This window comes from Spermophilus citellus (genome assembly GCF_964194105.1).
Source record: "Spermophilus citellus genome assembly, chromosome: 11".
NCBI lineage: Eukaryota > Metazoa > Chordata > Mammalia > Rodentia > Sciuridae > Spermophilus > Spermophilus citellus.
The window spans coordinates 97,385,908-97,393,885 of record NC_138192.1 but is presented as its reverse complement, the minus strand read 5'-3'; the positions used below and the strand labels follow the sequence as shown (position 1 = coordinate 97,393,885).

Here is a 7,978-nt window from a genome sequence, read left to right as displayed (position 1 = left end):
GGGTCAAATGGTGGTTCCATTCCAAGTTTTCTTAAGGAATCTCCCATACTGCTTTCCAGAGTGGTTGCATCAATTTGCAGTCCTACCAGCAATGTATGAGTGTACCTTTTCCCCACATCCTCGCCAACATTTATTGTTACTTGTGTTCTTGAAAACTGCCATTCTGACTGGAGTGAGACAGAAAATTAGTGTAGTTTTAATTTGCATTTCTCAAATTGCTAGAGATGTTGAACATTTTTTCATATATTTGTTTTTTTTTTAATATTTATTTATTTATTTATTTTTGGCGGACACAACATCTTTGCTGGTATATGGTGCTGAGGATCGAACCCGGGCCGCATGCATGCCAGGCGAGCGCGCTATCACTTGGGCCACATCCCCAGCCCTCATATATTTGTTAACTGACCATATTTCTTCTTCTGTGAAGTGTCTGTTCAGTTCCTTAGCCCATTTATTGATTGATTGGTTTGTTTGTTTGTTTGTTTGTTTTTTGAGTTCTTTATATATCCTGGAGATTAATGCCCTATCTGAGGTGCAGGTGGCAAAGACTTTCTCCCATTTTGTAGGTTCTCTCTTCACATTTTTTATTGTTTCCTTTGCTGTGGAGAAGCTTTTTAGTTTAATACCATCTCATTTATTGATCATTGATTCTACTTCTTGTACTTTAGGAGTCTTACTGAGGAATTCAGTTACTAAGCTGATATGATGGAGAGTTGGGCCTTCTTTTTCTTCTAGTAGGCACAGGGCCTCTGGTCTAATGTGTTCATGGTGTTTCTTTTGAAAAGATTTGGAGGTTATAGACTCTAGAGGGTGTCTGAATTGGTATATAGTGGCCCTAGTCAATCATGGGTGTTTCAGAGAAAAGAATTGTGTCACCCTTTGAGAAAGAGTCCTGTACCAGTCTGAGTCACTGCTCTCTTCAGGGAATACTTGCCCCAATTACTTTTGCTAGCAGTGTTTAAGAGAACTAGGGGATGTGAGGTCTTCTAAAGTCTATTTAGTTCTCAGTGCTTCCAAAATTGGGGTGTGCTGTAGGCACTATGGATAATTGCACTGTGATGTCTCCATCGGAGTACACCCTGCACTCCTATCTCTGCACTCCTATATCTGTTTGGAGGAGCTGTCTCCATCCAATATGCATCTGTTGGGTGAAGATTTGAATCATGTCTCTTTAGAAGCTGTTGGCTATCCTTGCATCTGGCTACCTTCAGCTTTGCCACAAATTTCTGGGTTATCCAGTTGTATTAGTAGTGCTTGTTTTAGTCTTTCTACATGGATTGAAATATAAGATCTTGGCATAATAAAAAATTACTGGTAGACTTTCTAAGAAGGATGAATCAAGGGCAGGAGTTTTGAGGTTTTCTTCTCTGTGCAAAATTCAACCCTCCTTTGCATTTGTAAGTGGTAAACATAGCATCAGGGAGAATTACCTTCCCTGTTCACTATGTGGTGACTGGCCTGATGCTGGGGTAAGGTCACCTTTCCTGAATAGAACATGGTGGATATAGTGGTATGAACAGAGAGGATCGCTGTCCATGGACACAGGTGATGACTCATTTGAGTGACCAAGAAGGACCACCATCCCTAGTCAGCTTATGATGACTAACCTGTAGCGTTTGAGGAGGATCACCATATTAGCTTGCTAGCAACAAATACAGAGTGAGTGGCTTAACCAGCAAAAATTTATTTTCCTCACAGTTCTGGAGAGTAAAGTCCTAGGTCAAGTTGTCAGATTTATTTTTTTCTGAAGCTGCTTTCTTTGGCTTGAGAATAGCTGCCTTCTTGCTGTGTTCTTACATGGTTGTCTCTCTGTGCTGTGTCCTAATCTCTTCTTATAATGACAGCAGTCATATTGGGTTAGGATCTTCCCATATGACCTCATCTTATTTAATTACCTCTTTATAGGCTATATCTCCAAATACAGTCATATGCTGAAGTATAAGGTATTAGGACTGCAACAAATGAAGTTGAATGGGAGAATTCAACCACTGTCCTGGGTCAGTATATTGCATTCCAGGATGACTATCTTAATGAACTGTGTGGTCAGAAGCAGTGACCATAGAATGGTCATCAGGCCACATGGGGATTTCCTATTGAAGGGAATGAGAACAAGAACATTCATCTCTGACACACTTATGAATACATTTAAGTAAATGAGGTGGAATGGAGGAATGTGTTGAGACCTGGATTTTTTTTTTTTTTTTTTTTTGCAAGGTGACAGATGGTACATTCTCCTCCTTAGAACCAGGAATTTTTTGTGACTTGAATCACAGTGCCAAACATCAAGCAAATGTGCTAATGTCTTTTGAGGGAGCACGATATGTCTGTCATCAGGCACAAGGGTTAAGAATCTATTTAGGTACATGAACAGATAGAATGAATATAAGCCCTGTACCAAAAAACATAGGGTAAGGAGGTGATCAGGCTGAGTAGAAAGCAATGCGGATGAGGATATAGGTGAAAAGCTGGAGTCAAGGAAAAAGCAGGAAAGTGTAAGACATAAAGAGATCCCTAAAAGCTGAGTTGGTTAGAGCAGATGAATTAGGACCCAGGACATTGGTTTAAAATGGTGATGGGCGAAAGGTCTGTGTCTAGATGTGATATGGGACTGGGTTGGTGATAGCAGGAAAAAAGGCAGATGGAGAATAAGAAGATTGTTTAAAACTGGCAGTTGATTAAATGTTAAAATTAAGAAGATTCAGAGTTATAAACACACACACACACACACACACACACAACTCACACACACCCTACAAGGATGCAATTCTGAAATCTCAAGAAATTACTGGTTCTAGTACTGGTGTTGAGACTTTGAGGATGTAGTATCTGTGTTCATGAAAGAAAATATGGGAACAGTTTCATTGGTTGATAGATTATAAAGGCACCTAGAAAGTCAATTTCAGTTTGTAGTTTTATTTCCATCCTAGTTTTAGGTTTCTCTAGTCAGCCCAATTGTAATCAACAAGAAATTAGCTGGAAATGATATTCTCCATCCGACAAAATTCACAGGATACACACATTAAACTGAAAAGGGGACTCAGTGTAAAAACAAATAGGCTTCATTAAATGGTTATGATGCCCTCGATGCACTTATCTTGGGGAAAAATACAGTGTAGAATAACAGATTGCTTGATGGACATTTGCTTGGGTTAGTGTGAAAGAACAAGAAAACCTCTCCTTTAAAATTTTGGCAGAGTGTTAAAATCTTTTAAAAGCAAGAGGATGATTCTCCCAATAGTTTTCTAAAACTATTGAAAATGTAACCAGGAACAGCTCAGGAGGCTGATGAAGGAGGATGGCAAGTTCAAAGCCAGCCTCAACAATTTAGCGAGACCCTGTCTTACAAAAAAAAAAAAAAAAGTTGGGGGGAACCAGGATAGGATGTGGCTCAGTGATTAAACACCCCTGTGTTCAGTCTCTGGTTCCCAAAACAAACAAAACAAAACAAATTATATATACGTGTATATAGATGAAACGATATTCTCCATCTGACAAAATTAACAGGATACACACACACACACACATATATATTTTGCAACCAATTGCAGATCATACTTATGTTTATGTATAGTATGTATAACTTAGGATCTTTTACATATGTAAAACCAACTATGTCTTGCACAGAACTTCAACTTTTTCACTGTCTTAAAGAGGTAACAGAACCTGAGTGGGTTGCTATGGGCTTCCTTTTTTTTTTTTTTAAATTAGCATCATTCATGAAAATCAGCAATACATCCTATTATATGGACCCTCTCTACACTACCTTCAGCCAATGTGTCAGGACACCATTTGGTGGAGCGAACTTAAGCAGGGGGGCCCAGTTTCCACAAATCCCCAAGCGATGTTGATGTTCCAAGAACTTCTGCCAAGATGCAGCAAACTGGACTCTCCACTTGAAGGGTAGGTTCAGGTCATAAGGAAGATAATCCGAAAGAGTCAGAAACAGGTCTTTGGTAGGCACAGAAGTTTGGTAACGACTTGCACGCACCTGGGACAAAATTTGCTTCTCCCACTGTCCGGTTATTCACACCTCGTGGAATGACCAGACTGAATGTGGGAAGAGGTGCATTCAGAGTTACAGGAGTGCGCGTGACCTCAGCGAACCGCCTCACCCTTCCGGGGCTGCAGACACCCAAGCTCAACACCTGCTTGTAGGGCCGCCCAGCCACAGGGCTGTCGGGTGCGGGCCACGCCCTCTCACCGCTGGGTCCCGCCCCTCAGCACGCGCCGCTGGCTGGCTGGCGCCCCGCCCATCACATGGCAACCCCACCTTCCGCGCACGCTCCGGTTGGCTCTCCCGACCCGGGGGTGGGATCTAGCAAACTGCTCTGCCCCAGACGCTGCTGCAGTTTTCAAACCTCAACTGTAAACTTCGGTCCTCTTCTTCACCACGGTCGCCGCGAGTCACTTCGAAGGGGACCAGTTCACAAGTGTTGACCTCTGTCTGGAATAGTAAGCGTGGACTCTGCCAAGTTCCGAGTTACCCGGCGCCTCACCTGGCTAGAGCTGGAGAACGCGTCCAGTTGCGGCCACCCGCGTGGAGCGGGACGGGAGCCCAGGGACCGGAGCCCCCTCCAAGGGGGCAGCCTGGAGAGAGCCTGCTGCGTCCGGAGCGGTCAGTGTACTGCGCCTCGCGGGTCCGCGGTCCAGCCGGGATTGGGGGGTGAACTAAGATTGCGACTCCGAACCCCTGAATCGGTTCAGAGACCCCGGAGCGGGTCGGGACTCTGGAGAGGTCCCAGCGTTGTAGCCGGGGGTCTTAGGTCTACCCGGAATCCGGCCTTGCGGAGATGGGCTCTGAACTGTCGCCCCCCGTCCCACGCCGGCCCCGCCGCTACGGGCCCCTCTCCGCAGTCGGGCTGGTGGCCTGGGGCAGTCTGCAGCGAGTGCTCCCCGGGGGGGGCGGCCGTGTCCTCTGACCCGCTTTCCAATCCCGGGGGCACTTGTGCGTGCGGTCAGCCTGCCCCCACCCCACCCCCCACCGCGGCCCCTCGGGGGTCGCCACGCGGCGGGCCCACCCGCGCCCCTTCCACATCCCGTTGACGTGGTCCTCCGAATTCCCCTCGAGTTCCCTTCGTGGTGTCTGCACGGGACGTGTTCATGTCTGCGCTGGGGGACACGTCATGTCCACAGCTGTCTGTCGTGAGGAGAAAGTTTGTGCTCATCTGTGGGGCATTTTCAGTCATCGCTTGTGAACAATTTTTTTTTTAAAATCAGTGAATAGAGGACAAGAAGAACTGCAGCTGTTTCAGTTACTTTTCAGTAATCAGCTCTTACTCGAATGCCCTGGAAACCACTTTGTGTACAAGACCAATCCTTAAACTGTACATCTACAGGACGGCCACGATTTTGACGTTTACCCAGGCCCTTTGTTTTATTGTAGGTAAAAGCGTTTCATTTGCATTCCCTCAGAGGACTGGATAAATGGAGACAAAGTTGAAAGAAACTTTATTGCCAGCTGGTAGCTGGTATTAGATTTTCCTATCTGTGTTGGGACTAGAGACACTCAGACATGACTTTGCATTTTGAAATTAAGAAGAAAAATGCTTTTAAAGAGTCCAACCATAATACTGATCAGATTTCAATAATATTTGAATACATCAGGTCTTTGTATCACATTCACCAATTGTTTAGCAGAGGTGATGTTTACATCCATGGTAATAATGAATGATTAGGTGAACCTTGCAGGGATGTATGATATGGTGTGGTCTGTCAAGTCTATGCGAATGTGTGTGCTGAAACGCAGAGTCTGTAGAACTGACTGAGCAAGTAGTGTATGTAACCTGGCATTTTAAACCCAGGAACACAGTTTTAATACAGGAAAAGATAATTTCTCATAGGTCCAGCATTCTGCAGTTTTATGGTAAACTGTCTAGAAGTAGTTTTCAGCAACTTCTCAATGTGTGTTTTATAAATATTAAATATGTGTTTTATAAATATAAAGTTGTATATTTTTAAAAAGGCATCTGAGCAGATGCTGAATTTTTAAGGAAATTTCTAATACTTAATAGTTGGAGTTATTAATAGCTGCTTTATTTTTAAGATGCACATTGTGCATGTTAGGTCATTTTTCTAAAATATTACAGTAAAATAAGTTTACTTGTATGGCGATATGTTTGGGTTATAATAAAAGCAAAGTTTCTGTAATTATTTGGAAATCTTTTTAGTGTGTGGATAGAATAATTTCTGTTTCTCTTGAGATTATTGTATAGTGAATTACAAGTTGGTTAAGATAGAATCAGTTTTTAGGAAACTGGAGGCTTGACTGATCAGTGTCCGCATATTAATAACAAATTTGAAGAGACAAATTTGACAGACATTTGTAGCAGATATTTCTAATCAAACAATTTTATTTCAGCTTACACTGACAGTATTTTACTAGTAAACATTTAAACATAATTTTGGAAACTTTGTTTTGAAGCTGTTTACAATTAGAAGGGAGAATTTCCTTATCAAAATTTCTATTTTAATCCTGAAGACTCAATTTAAAACCCAGAATCAATTAAATCAAATACTGATTCATTCACTTAGTCTTGAAATTATTTCAAAAATGCACGTGTGGTATATTGTAGTGCACATTTCCTGTATGTAAAATTGGCAGATGAGAACATTGCTCTTGACCTAACTACGATTTTTGTGGTGCCCAGAATCAAACCCAGGACCTTGTTCATGTTCAACAATTAGCTCTAAAAAACAAACAAACAAACAAACAAAAAAACAATTAGCTCTGCCACTGAGCTGCATCCCTGTCCCTTGACCTTGACCTACTACTTTTAAAGGTTTTTTGATTGATTCTTGGTTGTTTTTGTTTGCTTTTGTTATTAGAATTCTTTTGAATTTATTGTATCACAAACATCAATAGTCATTTAAGTATTACCTTTCTATTTGGAAGAACTTAAAATGTATTCTGTTGCTTTCATTTTTCATAATATTGAGGACAAAATTCAGTGGTTTATTTTTAAGTAGTTTATTTTTATCTACATATGTTGTAATGTTGAAATTTTCAAGGCATATTTTGTTAAATTTTTTCTTTATTTATCTTTTTCCCAAAAATATTTAACTCAAACTTCACTGCTTTTTAAAGCATGAAGTCAATTTCTTTTAATATTTATGTGCAACATGTCTTGGTTCATCCCTTACCCTTTTTCAACTACTCCAAAAGGGGGCGTTAGTTATGCATTAAGCATTGAAGAATTTAAGCAGTGAGATAGTAGTTGCCTCTTTAATCCTTAAAGGATCAGATTCCATTTTGCATTCTGATGATTACTGAATAAACAGTACTTCAGTGATGCTGTTGAGTAAACAGTAATTTATTTTACAACAGAAACCTAATTTTCCATTTGATGAATGACAAGCACTATGCTTGTTGGCCCACTCTATTTCCGTTTGTTTTTTTTTTTTCAATGTCTTATCCTAGTTTACAATTATAGGATTTAATTCTTTTTCTGAAGGTGGGAAGAGACAGCATCAGGCCTTACTGTCTTGGCATGGTGTTAGGCCTGCCTGGGGTTGTTCCCTGGGATTTCAGCCCTTGGATAGTATATACTAGGTTGGTTGGACTAGAGTGAGTCTAGTTGGTTTTCCATTGTGATTTTCAGGAGATTAAATTCTTAAATTCTACTTTGTGTTCAATAGTTAAAAGCAAACAACAACCTGTTACTAGAATACATATAATGAATATACCTTCCTTGAAATTGAAAACCATTATCATTTCATCCTTCAAACCAATGCCTTTACTGCCAATCTAAGGCTAATTAAAAATGGATCCTCTGGCATACAGCAGAAAGTTCTTCCTTTACTTTTGATGGACGCTATGTAATTAAATTGCCAGGTTCCTCTTTTTCCTAGGAACAACTGGGTTTCAGTAAATGCCCATGTAGACAGGAGGAGTTGGTTCCCTGCAATCTTGTGGTTTGCGTTGCTTTCCATTGCCTTTCAGATTTACTTCACGAAAATTGAGATTTATCACTCTTTGATA

The 7,978-nt window shown here is 41.1% G+C and overlaps 1 protein-coding gene across 1 annotated transcript in view; it reads left to right on the top strand.

The window, feature by feature from the left end:
• Positions 1–4,324: 4,324 nt before the first annotated feature.
• The window catches only part of STK17B (serine/threonine kinase 17b), a 29,376-nt gene continuing 25,722 nt past the window's right edge, over positions 4,325–7,978 (top strand). Inside the window, exon 1 of the mRNA XM_081261647.1 lies at positions 4,325–4,615. The gene's annotated coding sequence lies outside the window, so the exon portion shown is untranslated. The remainder of the gene's footprint in view (positions 4,616–7,978) is intronic.